Here is a 17,972-nt window from a genome sequence, read left to right on the forward strand (position 1 = left end):
TGAGGCTTCTTCGGTTCTTTAGAGCATGCTCAATTTTCTCCATATTATACTTTTATATCTGCTAATTTACGCCTATTGATTAACTTCGAAATCTCCGCCAGCTCTGTCTTGTATGTCGCATTTGAGGCTTTCATGGCTTTACGTTTCTTAATGAGGTTTTTCGCCTCTTGGTATTGCTTACCAGTGTCCTGTCTAACGACTGTATCCCCGACTTCCACTGCACACTGCTTAAGGATACTAGTCAGATTATCATTGATTATCAATGCGAGATTATACTGCCTTTATGTCATGTAAGCCGTGATGTTGGAGGCATGTTGTTCGTCCATGACGACACGTACAAGCTATCAATAACAAAAATTGGGTCAAGTGAAGCTTGGTGTATGCGTGTATCATGCACTCTTTTAAATGCGAAGAGTTTCTTAGAGAGGCTACGGCATTTTGGCCGTTTCTTTCTATCTATCTATCTATCTATCTATCTATCTATCTATCTATCTATCTATCTATCTATCTATCTATCTATCTATCTATCTATCTATCTATCTATCTATCTATCTATCTATCAGTCACCTACGTCTGGGCGCTCTCCTGGTACCAAAATCGGCGTAGCAGAGGGTCAGTGCAGGGCAAATACGATTCATTGGTCACGAAATGATCACGCAGAATGCCTGTCGCGTACGTCATGCAATCCTTTCCCTCTGTCACGCGTGGCACATACCCGCATACCAGAGTTCAATTATACGGGTATGCGCCACAGCTGGTTCACAGTCTTACTCAATATTTCACAGCGTACACATTGAAACGCGAAGCAATTGTGAAGGAGCTGAAGACGGAAAACCGATGGAAGACGCTCGACTGCCATCGACTCGTCCATGTGATCCACCAGAATGACGCAGTTCTTACGTGGCTGAGAAGTGGCCTCATGCTGACCAAGGATAATGTCAGATTGAATGAGAGCCGCTCTGCGACACGCGAAGCAACCGCTAAGTACCCTGAAGGCATACGGGTATACTATAGCATTGCGGACGTCGACCGCTGTAACGCACTCACGCTGCGTTGCGCGGAGCCTTGGCGCTGCGGACGATGTTTTATGTCATCCCGCATGCGATAACATAACTCGCTACCTACACTTACAGGTACACAGGGATGCTCAGGCCGAGGTGGCCAAGATGAACGAAATCGACATGTGTGGCCTGCCGGCATCGATTTGCCTGAGCGTCGGCAAGCCCTACTTGATCACGGCCAACCCCCGACGTAAGCGACGGCCTCGTTAATGAAATGAACCTTGCGGTACATTGAACTTGAGGACCACGAAAACCTCGTGCGACTGTAGCTTTAATTTCCGACGTCCACGGAAGGCATTGTCTCCCCAGCCAGGACAAAACACATGACTACCGCACACCCCTCTATACAATTCAATATTGTGCTCGTGGGACTGCGAACACCACAAGCACGAGAAACGTCAGACAAAGTATCTCGTGTAAGAGAACACATATTCGCCTCGCGCAAGCAAGTCTACGGATGCGATAAGCGCCAAGCACTGAATTCGTCTGCGTAGCACTTTTCAGGGCTACCGGCCTCGACGGCCTATATTTCAACAATGCAAAGGTGACTTGAGGTTCCCACATGTTGCCTGCCCTTTCGGCAGATAACTTGTCGACAGAATGACCCGGCTAGCAAATAGGCCTCAAGAAGTTGTCTTGGACCGGGTGACCGCCTTTTGTTGGCGCCAAAACTACAACAATCACCTAACACTCGCCGCTCTCAACGTTCAGTCTGTGCGCGCGCCATGTATGACCTAGAAAAAGACGCTGTGCTCACAGAAGTTGGCGTGTTTCCAATTTCTGAAACCTCTAGCGATAGGTCCATTGCAATCACGGGATTCGAATGCGCCGTCCACAGCAAGCGACTTCATTGCAGGTGCGGCGGCGTGGCCATATATAAGAACACGGCAGTGCGCAAATTCAACGTAGGCCGAATACACTTCGGCGGCCTACAGACAGCGAGCACACGAGCACACACACACACACACACACACACACACACACACACACACACACACACACACACACACACACACACACACACACACACACACACACACACAAACACACACACACACACGCGCACACACGCACGCACGCACACACACACACACACACACACACCACACACACACACACACACACACGCGCACACACGCACGCACACACACACACACACACACAACACACACACACAAGCAGCAGAATCAGTGACGTCTGCGCTGCGCAAATCAGTTACAAGAAGAAAAACATTGCGCTCGTGGTCATCTGACTGAGCCTCGAATCGCAGCAGGAGTCCGTCCAGCGGTTCTTATCAACGTACATACATACCTAATCGATTACGCGAAAAACTGCAGGCCTGCGCTGAACACCCAGCACAGTCGCAGCAAAAGCTGGAAGAGCATAAAATGTGTTTTCGATGTAGCAAGTGCATTACAAGACCCTGTTCCCACGTCCAGGACAGAAGGCACCATACATAATTTCTTCGTAAAAGGCATACACGATTTCCCGCAGCTGTACTGTACATCATACTTCACTACACTTAGACACCTCTTCGCCGCGATCAAGAACGAATCTACTAAAAAGCCCTGCCCAGCTGCCGGTACTCACTGATCACAATGATGATGACCTTGTTAAATAACTGCGAAGAGTCACTTCCATACATGCGCCCGGCTTCGTGAAACGTGCGCGCATTCACTGACATAACGAACAAGCATAAGCACGAAATCTCAGCCTACCGCTTCTCGTGTTGGTATGAGCCATGTTGCCTTTGGATGTTCAAGAGACAGGGCGTGCAAACACGGACACAAGAGAGAAGTCTAGACACCAAAATCGCTGTCCTGTCTCTTTAACATGAACAATTACCAAATAGCCCAGCTCTGTTATTTTGCTGTTAGAATCGTAACGCAGCTGTAACTAACTGATTATATAACACTTATGCGACTCTTCAGCACTTGGGCCCCCCCACCAGCCGCCCCCTTCTTTCCTCGAGATAAGCGCACCAAAGCGACCACACCCTGCAGGGCGAAGAGCAACGGCGCTCGCAGGAACGGGGCGACGATCTTTAAAGAGACACTAAAGGCAAATATTAAGTCGACGTTGATTGTTGAAATAGCGGTCCAGAAACCTCGTAGTGCTAGTTTTATGCCAAGGATGTGCTTATTTTGAAATAAAATCACGATTTAGTGGTCCGCATCGCATTGGCGCACTTGAAATCACCCGCCTGAATTGAGATTTTCATACGTCACTGCTGCCGTGCCCGACGTTGCCCGCCTTTACTGCGCGGCCACCGACACTAGTTGCAGCAGAGCGAAAGTAGCCCGGACCCACAGCAGCAACAACGGCCATCGAAGCCATCAGAGCTTGCCGCAATCGCCGCAATGGATGTGGACGGAGGACTGGACAACGAGACATTGGCTCGCGACGCTGGGCTCCAATTCAGCGACTTGAGCCCCGATGAACGCAGTATGCTGCTGAGGGCTCGTAGTGCCGCCGTCGTTGCATGCGGCATTTTGTCGAACTTTCTGTCAGAGCGACTTTCACGGGTGCGCAAAACACACGCGGCAGTACGCGATCCCGAAACTACCACTGAGACGCGACCGCGTGAGGGAAGCAGGGCGCCGGGCGAAGCGCAGTTCGGCGAAAACGGAACCTTTGAACCACGCGCGCCGTTCCCCATTGCAACGCCACAGAGGTTCTTTTAAATGCGAATGCATTTGTTAGTCGGGCTATGTAAGGCATCCGGCGTTGTCCAGGGCGCCCTCTCTCATAGCAACAGCAGCGGGCGCGCGCGCATATCCTCGCCTCTAGCAACCGGAGCATGTGGCGCGAGAGAGTGTAGGAGAGGGTAGGTGCAGTGCTTCGCCGCTCCTTCTCTCGCCGTTCGCTCTCTCTCCTCCCTGCGCCCCACTCTCCCGTCCGCTCGCGCCTCACTCTCGATCGTTCGCTGGCTGGGCGCCTCTCAAGAACATCCGGAAATATGTGCTCGAGACGCCACTGTGAAACGCCAACGCCGAGCCGAGAACGCTGGCGCCCCACTCTCCAGTCCACTCGCGCCTCACTCTCGACCGTTCGCTGGCTGGCGCCTCTCAAGGCGATGGCAGAAGTCGGTGAAGGCGAATGTCTGACGGCAACGGTACCTTCTCTCGGCGCGAGAAATGCATTCGCATTTCCTCACGATTCCCTTCCGGGAGGTGGGGGCATTTCTTTTCTATGAATCAAACGGAGACGAACAAACAGCATTTTATTACGTCTCTTGATGCACGGAAGGATCTTTTTTATTGCTGCTAGTTTGATTACTAGTGATTTATTGTAGGCAGACTCTCGTACGTCATCGGGATCACTTCGAAAATGTCCCAGTCGTGGCGCACATCATGTGATACAATTAGCTTAATTTCTGGGTAACAAGGACACTGCTGTTGATAATATTGCCGTTTTAGAAGTTGTCATACATTGAGCTTTCGCTCTGACATAAACTGTTATTTTCCTTTAGTGTCCCTTTAAAGCGCGCCAAGCGTGCACATCGCGCCATCTATGTGGTAACTAAGAAAGCATGCTGATGTAAGTGGTGTATATAAATAGCTCGCCGTTAGCAGGCTGAAAGACGGTGCTGTTGGTGGCCTAACCGTCCAACGCCGCGCGCTGGAAAGCGGGAGGTCTCCCGTTCGATTCCGGGCGTGTGAAGGTTTTTCTGAAATATTTTTCTTTGTCGCTTTTATATACACACACATATATATATATATATATATATATATATATATATATATATATGTATATTATAAAGGAGATTTATTGGGCGTCGAGCTTATCGCTGGTCGCGAAATGCACCGAGCACAGTCCGCTAGCGCGAGGCTCTGTTGCACCCTCGATGCTGCTGCTTCTGCGCCGGTGTAAGCCATCCTGGCGGCTTAGTCGTCTGTAGGGACCGTAGAATCATGACAGGGTTTGAGTCTCTGGACGTGTACAACCTCGCGGTTACGACGCCGCAGGTCAGACGGCGGCGTGAGAGGTTCAATAAGGTAGTTGACTGGAGAAGTCTGTTCGAGAACGCGGTATGGCCCATCGTTCGATCAGCACGATCGAAACATGAATATCGAAAAGAATGCACACGTATGTCTTCGCAACGTCAAAGAAGTGCATTGTGGCCAAGACTGCACGTTCCATCACTCTAACCATTTCGCTGGTCGAGCTCGAGCGTGTTGGCGGCATGCGGCGCTCCATAAGATCCACAATTACTGTGATACATGCAATGCACAAGAGGAACTATGCTTTTAATTTAATCTCGCTCAGGGATATTATACATTAAATACAATCAAATTACCTTACGAGCGTGAAAGAACATGAACGCACGAGGGGACGTGAAGTGCAACTCGCTACTCGTGAGTTAACAGCTTATCGTTCATCGGCGCTGTCACTCTCGGTGCTTTCACAGTCTTCTACGTCCAGTGAAAAATCCCCGACGTCAAGATGGTTTCTTTCAACATCGCTTCTGAAACCATTCTGAAGAATTTCCTCTGCCGAACGACTTCGACCACTCCGCGTCACCACGTTTAATATTTGAGAGACGACTGGGCGCGGAGAACATTTTGCTCTCAGACCAGTCATAGCCTCCCATAGGAGGCTATGGACCAGTCAACAAGCTAATCGCTTGCAGTGTGCTGCCACCTATCAACAAACGTACAAAAACAAGCGGCGCAGCGCTGGCTATGAAACCAACACACTGGCGAAGGACGGCGTGGAAAGCGTTCGCTCCACGAAAGGCGTCGAGCAGACGCGCCCTCGAATGATTGAAACGTCGCTCGCACGATTCGTAAAGGTACGTACTCACTAGCGGCAAAAACGCGCGCGACACGCCGCGCGCAGGAAGTGATGCTGACGCGAGCGGCATGAGTCACAAGAAACGGCAGCAACGCGCGGCAAACACGCGAGTGCGTGCTAGACCCATTTTTCGCGGCACGCCCGCAAATGAGAACCAATCAGAAGCGAGCCGCGCAGTTGCGACGCCACCTATCTGCACGCAAAGAATTATGATGCGTGGCCTCCGAGAACTAAACTGACACACAGGCTCTTGAAAGCCGTGCCATGGCAATAGGCCGTTGACAATGCAGCTTTCCGCACTTCGCTGCAGGGTTCGGTGTACCCGTGCAATTGCACGAGCGATGTCAAGGAGGTGTGATTACGGGAATAGCAGGCGCGGGGCAGCTCCGGCAAAAGACACGCCGCGCGTGACAAGGAAATCGGCTGAAGGTACGTTCTCACTTGCGGCAAAAAGACGCGCGACACGTCGCGCGCGGCGAGCGATGGTGTCGCGAGCGGCAGGAATCTCAAAAAGCGGCAGCAACGCACTGCAACGCGAAAATGGGCGCGAGACCCATTTTTCGCGGCATGCGGCAAAATGCGAAACCAATCAGAAGTGAGCCGTGCATTCGCTACCTGTCTGCAAGCAAATGATTATAATGAATGGGAAATGATTATAATGTACGTCTGAAAACCACGATATGGTTATGAGAGATGCCATAGTGGAGGGCTCCGGAAATTTTGTCCATCTGGTCTTCTTTAAAGTGCACCCTAATCTAAGCACACGGCCCTCAAGCATTTTCGCATCCATAGAAAACGAGACTGGAGAGCAACACGTACGCCGCAATATCTCGGAGGTCATGCCTAGCGAATAGGCCGTTGACAAGGCAGTTCGTCGACACTTGGCTGCAGGGTTCGGTCGACCCGTGCAAGTGCACGAGCGATGATCAGAGGAATAATTAACGGAACATCAGACACGGATAGCAAATAATGGAAGCGAAGAACGAGTATTAAATCATAAACAGGGCATGAGTGAATACGTAGTCACTCAAAGTAATAATGAGTGATAAGCAAGCACCGGAAGAAAAATACCAGAAACATTAAATACAAACAACGCGCCGTGTTAGGAATGGAAGTATATGAAGCAAACGAATACGTACGGGTTATTTAAATATTATTCCACTCTTCATCAACACCACGTGAGATTAGAAGACACTTCACTGACACAAGCCACTTTCAAATTTATCTATTACATAGCAGTAATCCACAATTTACACTTCTCGAGTGACATCATACAATAAAAAGTATTGTGAATATTGCGCAATGACCGCAGCACAGTCGTGGTCTCGGCGCCTTTTATTCAGCAGAGCCGCCTGACCAACGCTCAGAATGAAGATGACGCTCACAGTGATGATGATTACATACAGGTGAAGAGAATGAAGGAAGCATGTTGTGAATACTGCGCTCACAGTATGCACTAAGTGGTTGAAGTACGCATTAGGGACAGGATGTCGCTGTCGCGCTCAATTCTTAACGGCGAAGCTTGGGGGTCCCAAATTTTTATTTGTTTTTTTTCAATAACAGCTGGATATTCCTATCATTGATGGTGTAAATGCATCATAATTCGGGCATACTTCAATATGTGATTGAGAAACGAAAAGAGCGTTGTTTAAACTAAAGGCTCTTACTTAAGGGACATTAAAGGCAAATATTAAGTCGACGTTCATTGTTCAAATAACAGTCCAGAAACCTCGTTGTGCCACTTTTGTGCCAAGAAGTGCTTATATTGAAATAAAATCACGTTTTAGTGGTCCGCATTGCGTTACCGCACTTCAAATCACCCGCCTGAAAGCAGTGTTTTTCACGTCACTGCTGCCGTGCCCAACGTTGCCCGCCTTTACTGCGCGGCGGCGTGCACTGGCGGCGTGCGCCATTCGGGCATCCGGCAACATCACATGCATGCGGCATTTTGTGGAACTTTCTGTCAGAGCGACTTTCACGAGCGCCCTAAACACACGCGGCAGTACGCGATACCGAAACTACCACTGAGACGTGACCGCGTGAGCGAAGCAGGGTGCCGGGCAAAGCGCAGTTCGGCAAAAACGGAACCTTTCGACCACGCGCAGGCACGGAAGCAGAGCTTGAGCCTGACCGTCATTGTCCCTGTACCGCCAGATCGGGCGCGCCCAAAACGAGCACTATAATATTAACAGTCACCAGTAGCTCCTCGTCACGATTCAACATTGCTGAATGTGGCGGGAAAAGAAGCACAGCCGACGAAGAACTTCGACGTACACCCTCCGGCAAAATACACGTGCGTGCGAAAACGAAATCCGCTGAACGAAGGCCGCACGCGGGTGCGTGTTGTCACGAAAAGTATCGAACGCATCGAGACAACTCGAGACTGCAGGCATCGCTGCCGCGTCACATAAAACGCGAATGGGAACACGAACGCACGCGCCTGCCGCGAACGCGTTTGCCGCACGCGGCGTGTCGCACGCGTTTTTGCCGCTAGTGAGTACGTATCCTAAGGGCCCGCTCACGCTAGCGGCACGGCAGCTCGCCGTTTGCCGTTTTCCGTTCTCAGGCTGCCGTGCGCAAGCGATTTCGTTCGCGCACGTCAGCCGTTCTTTGCCGCTCCAAGAATAGGTCCGAGACCCATTTTCGTGCCGTTCTCCGTCTGCCGGAGAGCACCGTGGCCAATCAGCGACAGAGGAGCGGTTGCCATGACTACGGGGCGCCGCGTCGTCTGCTTTCGGCTTTCCGCGTCGTGTGCGTCTGCCATAGGACGCTTCGAGCTGCTTCCTTTCTGCTCCGCGTTTTTCACGCTAGAAGTTGGGATGTAGTCCGTGTCGAGGCCAGGCATGGTTTCAGCACTCAATAGAGCGTTTTAATCTGTCCGGCATTAAAGAAAGCGTCGCGTAAAACCAAATAAAGTGTCCCCAAGCAGGCGCCCGGTCAAGTGGCGCTGGCTATGGAGGATTAGAAACAACTAACAAACGCGGAATCTATGTTTTCCGAGCATTCGGAAGCGGCCATCTCGACTCGCTAAGCCTACAGCATCGATTATTTGACTACGGCTCTCCAAAACGGGGCCGAATCGGAACGAATACTTTGCTGTCGAAGCTTAAGGACATGAATCTAAAGCAAATGGAAGCATCAGTTCGGAGTTTACACGCTACAGAGCGCACGGCGGCCACTTGATAGATTCGAGGTGGACGACAACCGCTTTTAGCAGTGCGGCCATGTGTTAGAGAAGCATCAGTTCGGAGCTTACACGCGAGCTTACGCGTTCGGAGCTTACACGCTAGCGTGAGCGGGCCCTAACAGCGCTTTGCTGGCAAAGGAAATAGGCCCTATTTTAATGTATCGCCAAGTTGAGACCGCTCAGGTATACAAGAGCACATCGCGAGCCCGCGCGGCCTCCCGCGTACAGTGTTAGTGGGTGGGATTCTTGTACTACAAGAAACACTGACCCAATGCTATATGCAAGTAAAACAGGATGAGCTTGAACTGAATATGTTAGACTCCAGTTCAAGCTCACCCTGTTTAACTAACCTACGTTTTAACTAACCTACGTGGCTACAGAAAGCCTCGCAAAGCTGATAGTATGTGAACGCTGTGGGCTAGCATTGAAAGCACGAGTTGCCACGTATTTTCACGAAAACTTCGCGTCTCACAAGAACGAATCAGATTTCTTGTGTCATGGAGGGCCCGGTTTGTTCACTCATGTAGGGAACATGCCATTTTGTAATGTGGCTTTCTTGCCAACGCATTAACACTGAGGCTAGCACAGCCGAAGAAGGGAGCGCCTGCGTAGTGCTGCAATTTTGTCCTGTACTAACCCTCCTCGAGAGGACGCTCCGGAATTCCGCTTGGCGGCGCGACAGTGTATGGGCACTGCGAATAGGACATGTGCGACTCTTCAAAATAGGTGTGTGCGCATGCCATTTGCACAGTTCTCTAGCGCCATTCCGTAACGTTTCACGCAATGTGAAATATTGAGACACGGTCACCTTCCTGCGCATGCTTCGCATAACATCCATGTACAGTGAGCGTACATCGCGCGGTCACCGCGTTTTTTTGTGGGGTTAACGTCCCAAAACCACGATATGATTATGAGAGACGCCGTAGTGGAGGGCTCCGGAAATTTTGACCACCTGGGGCTCTTTAACGTGCACCTAAATCTAAGTACACGGGCCTCAAACATTTTCGCCTCCATCGAAAATGCAGCCGCCGCGGCCGGGATTCGATCCCGCGACCTTCGGGTCAGCAGTCGAGCGCCATAACCACTAGACCACCGTGGCGGGGCGTCATCGCGCTCAGGTATCTCCAAACAAGCTTCTTGCGCGAAAAGCAGGTAATCTCAAAAAGCGCACTATGTGACGTACGCTGGTACATTGCTGGGTCTTTTTTAAATAAATGGCGCTTAATCTGATCCGTGTGTGTTTATAATAATCTGTAAGTTTCCTAGTCATTCGTGCGTGCATTGTGTAGGGCTGTACGTACTTTTTCAGGGGGCCTGTTACATAGAAAGAAAATAGCGCTCGTGGCATTCCCCCTCCCCTTCCCTCTGAAAAAGCATCGTCCGGATGCGTTGTACAGAGCATAGAAGGGAAAAACTATGCAAACACAAAGAAAAAAAAAACAGTACTACAGCGTGAAAAAAAATTAGTGTCCTTACCTTTGTTAACGCATATAACACGAATGAAGGCGCACGACATGGACGAATTCATTTCGTGTGCGGGCTGCTGAGAGTTCGCAATGCCACCCGAAAGAACCTCATAGTCCAGAGCGCCGAGACCTCGAATCATGTTGTATGGCGCGATTGTCTTCTTCAGACGCTCAGTCAGGTCACTTGTCGGTGGGTGGAAGGCGGTGGTCCTGCGGTGGCTTCTCTGGCTGTATCTCAGGATCGCCTGCGTGAGGTCTGCAGTAAAGGCTCAGCATCTCTCGATGATGACAATATTTGGGGCGCCATGACATAGGACGACGTTCCTAACGAATAACTTGACTAGCCCGGCGGCACTACCTTTAGGCAGGCCCGATGTTTTGGCGTAGCGGGTGGTGTAGTCGGTAGTTACAACAATCCATTTATTTCCAGAATTCCATCCCTATTTGCTAGAACGGTTGCCCGCGGGTTTCGGAAGTCTGGCTCGCCTAGTCGGTGGTGCCTTCCGTCGTTGACAGTATCGGTCAGTCTCGAATACCTTCGAAACAACGTTGGTTATGTTGTCAAGGCATTCCACAAGGTATGCGAGTTCCGAGTCCGATCACTGTCGTTCAGCGAAGTCGCCGGCACTTATGGTTCCCAAGAAGCAGTCATCATCCGGGTCGTCCTGCGGAGGAGGGTGGCTGGGAGGCACGAGACAGGCAGTCGGCGTCAGAGTGCTTTCGTCCGCCCTCGCACACGACGGCAACGTCGAATTCTTAAATTCCGAGGTGGCCTGAAGGGGTTTTCGAGTTATCTAACCAACGCAATCGCTCCCAACTTTGAAGGGCCTGCCGAACAATTAGGAGCTACACTTTGACGTGCATGTAGCACAGGTGATGACAAGGTACTCCTTTCCTGCTGTGAAATAATTGGCTTCCGCCTTGGATAGCGACCACCTAGCGCAACTAATAACCCCTTCGAGTCCGTCAGTTCTCCGCACAAGGACAGCACCAAGTCCTGCGCTGTGTGTCAGTGTAGATTTTCGTATCCTCGTATTCGTCGAAATGTGCAAGCATTGGAGGCGTCTGCAGGCGTCGTTCCTGTTCTTGAAAGGCTTCGGCATGCGCCATTTCCCACTTGAATTCATGTAATACTTTGTGAGGTACGTTACTGACAAAGACGGGGATTCCGCTTTTGTCTTCTACTAGGTTGTGGCTAGAACAGCAGCACTTTCGTTTTAGTTCGTCACGTCGCACGGCGTTCCTCGACTACTGCCTGTATTTTCTTGTAATGATAGTTCTTTAGATGTCTGCAAGCTATGCAGGAGTTTAAAAAACATTAACATTTAACGTATCTTCTATATACACAGAGCCATCGCGGTCAGGATCATGTCACCGTTTCGCAGCGTCACTCACTGCGCTGGATGGTGTTGAAATAGCTTACGTGAAAGCGCGAACGTCCCACCCAGCGAGTTAAACAGAGTCTGCGCTGCTTTGAAAGCGAAGCGCGATCAGTTTCACGGCTTATTCGCAAAAGTTAGCGTTATTTAAAGAGACTTGAACGAAAGTTCACACTCCACTCCCCCAATTGTAGTCACGTAGAAAAAACGTTTGCCGACAAAATGAAATTGATAACTTCAACGACCGCCGGGGTATTGCGGACAACTAGCGTAGATGGGGCGAGTTGGATGCACATTAAAACTTGTTACACGTACTATCGGCTCCGAATGAAACTCCAGCAGCGGTGCGCGTGCGACAGTTGACACCCTTACATTTCGCACCCTTACGGCTCTTGCGGTTTGCCGCTCGTGAGCCAGATTCATGCTTTCAATTGCGCAGTGCTGCCTAGTCGGGTGTGCGTGCATATCAATAGGGATGACACGACGGCACGCATTATACAGTTCCTAATGCTTGCGGAACGCGCTCCGCAGTTCGTGTTTCATTTGTCACCGATAATTCAGGTTGGTAAACAGTAGCAAAAATCAGCAAATATGTCTAAGAAAAGGAGAAAGGAAGCCCTGTCCCTCCATTCGTTTGGCCCGTTTGGCTGTTTATTGCTATACTTTACCGCGCTGTAACAAGATTGAATGTTTTACTGTGAAACCTTTGGATTACTGACCAAACGAGAAAATTCACCGTCGGCGTCCCTAGTCGGCAGCGGCAACACGAGTGACGCAAAAATCATCACACGATGACGTCACCTTATGACGTCCTCATGACATGACAGACCGCCAATATTTGTGACGTCATAACTCCACATGATGGCGTCATCACATGTCATCGTCGGTTTCCATTGCTTCCGTGATCGTAGGGTCGATCACGGAGGCAATGCATAATCAGGCGATGTGTAAAAAGCTTACAATGCCTCCGATCCTGGAAGCAGTGGAAAACCGCGTTACGTCCAAAAAGCATTCGGAAGGAGGCGGGGAACGTCGACTGAGCATTGATGAAGAAAAAGAAGATAGATTTCGTCTTTGAGTCACCCTAGGGAAATGGATAAGGGACAGTGCGAGCCTTTTGAGTACAGTGACCGCATCACGCCCTATCAGGAGTTCACCGTTGAGAGTGATTTACACTATTTTGTTGCAAATACAGGTTACCATGAATTTTGATGCGAAAGCTTTGTATTTTTCTACGTTAGTATGATTACACTAATTCTGTTCAGCATACTTTTAAACGACCGGGATCGAGTCAGCAAACGTTCATTTATAAACGTATGGGTTAAAATATGATGCAAAACGAAACCTCCACAGAACCTACGAAAGAGTTCATATCACCGTCGTGCATCCCCTTTTGACACGTGCTCTCAACCTTTTTATTTCTTGTTTAAACTTCAACTACTTACGACGCGCTTACACGGTAACTCCTGAAAACTTGAATTTAATCAAAAATTGTTGCCATTTGAATGGCACCACACGTCGCTTGTCATGCGCTTAAAACTCCAAACAAATGAAGTGAATTGAAGAAGCAGGCTTGACAACCGAACACGAGCAGCACGCGATATACGTATATTGCGCTTTAACGCAGACACGGTAGCCGAAGTCCAAACGCTGAAATCAATGTTCGAAAATGGGCCGGAAAGTCATTTTGAGTGCGCCACAGCCATGGGACAGTCGCGAAAAGAAATCGTCGCCATACATGCAGAAGTAGACATTGATGGCTAGCAGACGACACCAGGAGCAATCGACACTGAACGTGCTCTTGACGGCAACTCCGCTAGATTTCACTGGGCATTTTTCTTGAACATTCAGTACAAATTGCTTTACCAACTTGCCACTAATATTTCAATAACTCGAGCAGGAGATACTGGCCGGCACCCGAGTCCCCTCTCTGATGTCACACGCGAGAGGGCGCCACTCAAAGATCTCTAGGTGGATACCACACTGGCAAACGCCAGCCAGATGCGCTCTCAAGCGGCTCCAGCGTAGCGTCAGACGGGAAGGCGCACAGCTGCTCGCGCGCCGTCTGCCGCGGCTATGCCGTCACTCCTCTGGAATGCGCAGACCGGCGAGTCACGCGCGGCGGCGGCGGAGTGCGCGGAGGTGGCGGCTCCGGGCGCCAGCTATGTGACATCCCTGCTCCTCGCGCATGCGCAGCACGGCTCTTGTACGCACGCGCGAAAACGCTCCGGCTACGCCAGTGCAGCTAACGCTACAAAACCCAAAACGTAAAAAAAAAACAACCCCATTAGCGACTCTTACCTGGGCCGAAAAACAAGGCGCACTTTTCTTTCCAATCCCAATATTCCATTATGTATGTTTGACCTGCACCATTTAGAAGAGCCGTTACAGAAGTGGGCATAACCAACGCGCAAATTGACGCATCGTATATTTTACAAACAATACATATGTAAGAGAGTAGTTAGACCTGGTAAAAAGAGGCAGTCCTATTGACATTATAATTTGCCGTTAGGTGTATTAGATAATTGATATCGGAAAACATAGAACTCGCAGAAAGTTATCTCGGTTGAACTTTGCGTGTAAGCACCATGACTTCTTTGTCATACCTGCAGTACACCTTGGTTTCTCAAGCAACTTCCAGTGCCGTTTAGACAAGCTGTTATAAACTGCTAACTGCTTTTACCGCAGTGCTAGCAGAATTTATAGTCACAAGGTATGGGAGCGAACCAGTACATCTTGTTTTCACGAGCTTTTCAATGGAATATATCCGAACAGTGTTCCGCGAAAAGCTGCAATTTTTAGGGGTGTTAGCAGTGTTTTAATTTCATAGTATGAGAGGGAGCTAGCACACATTGTTATCGCGAACACTTTTTAATGCCGTGTAGCCAGGTAGAGTGCTACACTGCTCACTGCCAGTTTAGGAGTATTGTCAATGTTTCAATGGCACAAGATGTGGCGAGGAGGTCTTGTTATACCACGTGTAAAAGGTTCAGTTCGAAAATCTTGCACTGTGGATCTTGTCGCTCTCTGTCCGCCGTGTCCAATTTTTGCACTGAGCATTTTACGATGACAGTTAGCAGTGTTACGCTCACCATTCACATTCGAACGGGGATTCTCTTCAAAGGACATTTTCTGAGAACTCATAGTAGGGCGCTGTCTGCATATTATTCGACGGTACCCACATCGCAAATTAGTGAATTTCCCAGCGCACTAAGGCCTATAACGACATAAGGATGTGGTAAATGCTAGCTATTCATCATGAAAGAAAGTTATGCGTGCCAGCACAGAGAAGAGAAGGACACGGCACAAACACCGATTACCAACATAAGGGGCGTGCAGGGGCGGGAAGGAAATTAGAGACACAAAACATTTCTGCACATGCTTAAGTAAGTCCGCGGCTCCTGTCACTGAGCGATACGTACAACAACTCTAGGGAATATATAACTACTGAATTACTTTTGCCTTATGCAAACTGCTCGAATGCTAGCCTACGCATGCGCATCCACAGTTATTGACACGCCAAGCCTCCACCATGAGACGCGTTTCCTCGTTATTGTGCGCGTATAAAACTGATCCTTGATCGAATTTTGGCATGCGCTCAGTCTAGATATTTCGAAAAAAGGTTAGACAGTGAAGCCCGGTTAGCATCCTTGTGTGATCCATGAAATCCCATTTAAGACAAGGGCCTGTCGGGCTTACTTTGAAGCCATTGTATCGAAAGGGAAATTTATCTACCAAACCATACAGCAGTTAGACTTTTTTGTGTTTAACGAAAGTAATATCTGTCCTACTTTTATTTTTACGTGCTCGTTTTTTCTCCACTCCGTCGCATATACTCGAGTAACTTATTCGCAGCCCTAAAACGAACGTTAACACCCCATCTTAACACCACCGCCACACCGGCGTTCCCGCAACGTCTGCGCCCTGGCTGAACGTTACCACGACTATTTGTCTGGCCCCACTGGTTATGGACAGACCTGTCGGACGCCCTGGACGAGGCCGTGGGGTCGCCCCCTAGCTCTCTTCTCCCGGAAACCATCGACGACCTGGACTGACCACCGTTGGCGCCGTTCGCTTTAACGTTGTGCGCGGGATGCTCATCCAGAGAGCCCCGGCGTCTCGCCGGTTGCATCAGGCGGCGGCAACGCGCCCGCGTTCTTCATGTGAGTCCGTATTGACGCCTGCAGCGGAGCCTATGATGCAGCCATCACAACCAGCCTCCGCTCCGAAACGCAGTGCGAAACGCATGGCTGACTCACAAATTGATGCAGATGGTTTGTTGCGTCGGAACCGCCGGCCAGAAAGCGGGAATGTCCCTCTGTGTCTATCAGAGAAGGAAATGCTATTTTTGTCGCGTCAGCCGCTTGTGTGATATGCTTGGTTGATTGCCTTGTGTGTTCCTTCGCCCCCTTCTTTTTCTTTACGCGCGGTGTCATGTGCATATATATGCGCTCAGCTGCAACAAACACAGTTGTTTAGCGCTGTGTTCCTTCTGCCTCTGTCGCGGTTTTTGGTATTTTTTGCGCTGCCGTTCCGAGTTACTCTCCGGCAGCTTCTGCATCGCCCGCCTCCGAGTCCAAGTACAAGGTCGTGGTAAAACCACGTGAGTGCTTTGACGTATCAAGCTTATCAAATCGCCTCCTTCAGTCAGCTTTCGACGCCTGCCTAAACACCACTGCGTTTAAAGGTTTCTCCATTCACAATCCCACCATTAGTATATCCGTATGGGTGCGTTCGCTACCTGATGTCTATCGCCCCACAGAACTGCGAACTCTGCCAGCCGCAGCTGATTCTACCGTGCAAGTGCAAGCGTACTTGACTTCCGGCTTGGACATGCGTCGGTGTTTGGTCTGTGGTGTTGACCCAGGGGAGTTGCGGGAGAGCCTTGTCGATGCTTTGACCTGCTCCACGCACATGCCCGTCACAGCTCGTTATATGGGCCGCGGACGCACGTGCCTGGTCAATCTCCAAGGTCCTCGGACGCCGACGATCCGCATTACGTAGTATATAAACGCATCCTGCAGTTTCATGTGTATAAGCCCGGTGTGGTACACTGCCACCGGTGTTTTCGTACCGGTCACATGCGAGGCTCTTGTCCACAATCCACATGGAGTCGGCCCAGACGCCCACATACAAATGCGGGTTCTGCCAAACGGACGATCATGATATAGCGTCCAAAGACTGTCCAGTTAAACAGACCGCTATAAAAGCCTGCTGCCAACGCAGGGGCCGCGAGCGTTCAGCGACACAAGAAAAAAGGGATGCTGACATTCCGACGAGCAATCGGTTTGAACTGTTGTCCCCTTCCGAAGAGGACACACCAGCACCAACAGGAACAACCTGACGATACTTACTACGATGGCTCCGCGTACAGCACCGCGCTCAAGCGAGGCAAAAAACGTGCTCAGCAGGCTATGAGCACGCTTGAATTGACTGATACGACGGCTGATCAGCTGGCGAAGCTTCGCCAGCAGATAGCCCAGCTCCAAATGGAAGTCAAGCGCCTCGCGCAACGCCGAGTCATTCTCGCTCGACCCGCTGGCCCAACTACGACAAGTGGAAAAGACGCGCCGTGTGCTGCCTCTGTACCTGAATCACCCCGCACAAGCGCGTCACGACAAGCCGAGCTGACCCTGGCGGAGCTCCTCCACTCTGTCGCCCGGCAACTGCAAGAGCTGTCAAATGTGTCGCTTTCCAACCTGCCACCGCTACAATGACTGCTCCTCCGAAAGGAAAGCGACACCACTGTGTTCTGCAGTGGAACTGCCGAGGGCTTGCCAATAAAATTGGAGAGTTTCGCCAGCGCCTTGCGTTGGGAAGCTCCCCGCTTGATGCCTCCTCCTACGGGAAACGAACTCACTGGGTATGCTTTTCCAACCATCCCCGATCTACGCTGCGCCAATGCGTTGGGAGTTTCAGGCAAGGCTGCAGTGTACGTCGTGACTTCATATCCTCAGACGCAAGTTCTTCTGCTGTCGTGGTTAACGAGTGGCAAGAAGTGGTGACAGTGCTCGTTAGACTTCCGTGCACTGACGTGATTGTGGTTTCAGTTTGCGCGCGTCCGTACAGTGGCAGCGTTCCT

The 17,972-nt window shown here is 50.3% G+C and overlaps 1 protein-coding gene and 1 long non-coding RNA gene across 7 annotated transcripts in view; both read right to left on the reverse strand.

The window, feature by feature from the left end:
• LOC119405969 (uncharacterized) overlaps positions 1 to 17,972 on the reverse strand; it is a 326,987-nt gene that overhangs the window by 141,420 nt on the left and 167,595 nt on the right. The gene's annotated exons all lie outside the window — the stretch shown is intronic.
• LOC119405970 (uncharacterized) overlaps positions 14,190 to 17,972 on the reverse strand; it is an 88,479-nt gene continuing 84,696 nt past the window's right edge. For all 3 annotated transcript variants that reach the window (XR_007417560.1, XR_007417561.1, XR_005186484.2), the window contains exon 4: positions 14,190 to 14,254. This is a non-coding gene — a long non-coding RNA (uncharacterized LOC119405970). The remainder of the gene's footprint in view (positions 14,255 to 17,972) is intronic.

Source organism: Rhipicephalus sanguineus, chromosome 9 (assembly GCF_013339695.2).
Source record: "Rhipicephalus sanguineus isolate Rsan-2018 chromosome 9, BIME_Rsan_1.4, whole genome shotgun sequence".
In the NCBI taxonomy this organism is placed as follows: Eukaryota; Metazoa; Arthropoda; class Arachnida; order Ixodida; family Ixodidae; genus Rhipicephalus; species Rhipicephalus sanguineus.